The following is a 3016-nucleotide window of genomic DNA, read 5'->3' as shown; positions in this document are numbered from 1 at the left end:
CCCATCCTTTTCCCAAACAGCAAGAAGGTCGTCATTAAGGCTCTGTGGGGGTTTTGATTCTCGCTTTGAAGCTAAGAGGAAAGTTTTTAATCTGATCTTTAATTTTAATCCTTTAAAATATGTAAGTGATTTAGAAATCTACAAGGTAAATTTGGCAGAAGACCTTACTGGTAAGAACCTGAGCACTTTCTTTCAACTTTGCAATAATAAAGGAGTTCAAAGCTGGCCAGCAAAGCTATCTAGAAACCTCAGCCACAAGCTGCAGTCCCCTGATTGGAAATTTCCCCTTATCGAACATGTTTAGAAAGGCAAAGCATGCGATCCAAACAGGGAAACTCAGAGGCTAATATCAAAGAAAGCCACCCACACTAGCAAAGCATTTCCATCTTTGTTTGCTAAGGAGGAAAATAAATCACACGGTGATTTTTAGAGAGTTGTTTTGTGATCCAAGGGGAATTTGCCTTTGTCCAAAACCTCAAGCCACTTTTTTTTTCTCTATACCCACTCATATGATAAATATCACTTAAGAGAGACTGGTCCTATCCCATAGTGTAGTGATATATTTGAGCCTGATAATGTTTTTCTAGTTACTTTTATATGCACAGACACACAGACACACAAAAAGAGAGCAAGAGACACATAAGCACTACACTCTGCTATCTACTATCTACAATACACTATATTCTTTTTTTTTTTTAAGATAGAAAGATTTTCTTTATTAATGACCCCAACGGTATTTCTTTAGATACAGGAGTTTTGAACTCAAATACTTAGAAGAAAACAAGTTAAGATTGCATTACCTGCAACTCATTACCAGTAACATATTGCAAAGCAAACAGCTTGGAAAAGGAAGGGGAGTGAGGGAGGAAAAATAAAAGGGAATTAAGTTGATCAAGTGGATTTTTTTTTTTAATTCTTAGGAACTATCAAGTCCTTGCAAGCACAGCTTGTTTCTGCAGGTTATTTGCCAAACTCGTACAAAATGGAACCCAAATGGAGAATCCCTCAAGAACCTGGAGAAGGTGCAACATGAAGGGCTACGATTATCCAGTAGCAAGCAGTCCAGCCTTCGGTCAACAGCGCTTCCTCCTCAGTTCCCAAGAGTTAGCGGGATGAAAAAGTCTTCCCCGTGATTGTTTTCATTTCTTTTTTCTCGGCATCTGGGCGTGCACGGTTGAGCACCTTAAGGAAGTCGGATGTTTTTGCTCGCATTCGTGTATGAATATAGGCCTTAGAGCACTTAATGTGGTAATGCAGATAGTCCCGGAACGTGTGGATCAGGTTGATGGTGTTGTCTCGAGCAGTGGCATTGGTGTGGTGAGGGAACAGCACAAAGGTGATGTAGCCAATGTTGTCACCCACAGCAGCATCTGTGTCTTTCAGCTCTAGAGGAGGTTCCCTGTGGCTGAAAAGGACCTGGGGGGCTGTGTGGCTGGCTCTTCGTCCTTCTTTGAACTCCTGCATGAACACCTTCCCGATGACCACATCGTCGTCATCTTTAAAAACCGTGCTGAAGACTACTGTGACTCTGTCTTTCTTAGATTCCACATACATGGTCTCATCATCCCTATAATGGATAACTGCTCTGTTCTCTCCTTCTTTGCCCTCTTCTTGGAATTGGAAGTATTTCTCAAACACAGAGGCAAAACAATTTCTCTTCAACATGCCAGCCTGATGCACAATAGAATCCTTGGATGCAGGTAGATTTTCCAGGTCATATAGCAAAGAAACATTATATCCTGGTTCTGGATTTACCAAGAAACTCCCATATACTCTCTTTAATAACTCATCAGCTCCATGTGCCTGAAGTTCCTTGTAGAATTTCAAAGAAATACTGACCATCACTTTTGTTTTGTCTCCATTAGGATTTGAAATATGATAAAGGACGCCATCAAAATCTGCAAATGTTACTTCTACAGCTTCTGGTTTGTTTCCGGAGGCCGCGTTCTCGAACTTGAGCGCGAGCGTCTCCTCGATGATGCGGTTGTTCACCTCCAGCAGGATCATGGCGGCGGCTGGCCCCCCGAAGCTTCAACCCGCCTGCCGAGCCGCCGCCGCCTCCGCCACCGCCTCCGCCACCGCCTTACTTGACGATCCCGGTCCCCGCCCAGCCCCCAGCTCCAGCCGGCCACTTCCTACACTATATTCTTGAATCGTGTGAGTTACAGTTCCAGAAGGGTATTTCAAGAGATACTTGCATCTTCCACAGCATCTGGATGTCTAACTGAAAGAGTGAACACTACACGTGCCTTAGTTAACTTTTTATCCCTCTGCAAAAATGCCTGAGAAGATCAACCTAAAACTAGAAACGTTCCGTTTGGATCTTATGGTTCATAAGTTTCAGTCCATGGGTGTTTTTTCCTGGTTGCTCTTGTGGTTCCAGCAAGGCAGCCATGGTGGGAGCACGTGCTAGTAAAGCCACTTGTTTTATGGCTAAAAAGTGTAAAAGAGAGAGGGGAAGGCGGGAGAGGGAGACAGAGACAGAAAGAGACACAGAGACACTGAGAACTCGAGACTGAGACATAGACAAAGAGACAGAAATAGACAGACACTGAGACCGAGAGAAAAGAGAAACTCTTTAATCTAATCCAAATAATATCAAGGGTATGTCCTTAAACACCCAAAGACCTCTCAGGAGATCCCACCTTATAAACACGCTACAAAATATCAGTAGTGCCTCCCTGAGCACTAATCTTTAAACATAGGGGACTTTAAGATGGTATGCAGGGTGCCAAAAGTCAGCGGACAAGATAGTGACTGGAAATCACATGCAGTCTCATTCACACATATACCTGGCATTTATATTGGCTGTCACCTAGAACCCCAAATGACACTCTGGACAAGAGTCCTAGGGCCTCTTCTCAACATGGGAAGTGGGTTTTAGATGATAGCCTGAAGACAAGAAACAGAGGTCACCCAGATCTTTAGGTCTGAACACAGTATTGCTTCCACAGTTGATGTGTCCAAGCCAAATGTTAAGAAAGATCACAGCTTTCAAATAAAAGCATGCCAAAAA

The 3016-nt window shown here is 43.2% G+C and overlaps 1 pseudogene across 1 annotated transcript; it reads right to left on the bottom strand.

The window, feature by feature from the left end:
* Positions 1-900: 900 nt before the first annotated feature.
* On the bottom strand, positions 901-2075 carry LOC110308168 (annotated as a pseudogene). The gene has a single exon (XR_003838587.1). The product of XR_003838587.1 is annotated as an actin-related protein 2/3 complex subunit 2 pseudogene (transcript).
* Between the last annotated feature and the right edge of the window lie 941 nt (positions 2076-3016).

Source organism: Mus caroli, chromosome 13, assembly GCF_900094665.2.
Source record: "Mus caroli chromosome 13, CAROLI_EIJ_v1.1, whole genome shotgun sequence".
In the NCBI taxonomy this organism is placed as follows: Eukaryota; Metazoa; Chordata; class Mammalia; order Rodentia; family Muridae; genus Mus; species Mus caroli.
The sequence above is the reverse complement of the archived record's forward strand: the minus strand, read 5'-3'. Positions and strand labels throughout refer to the sequence as shown.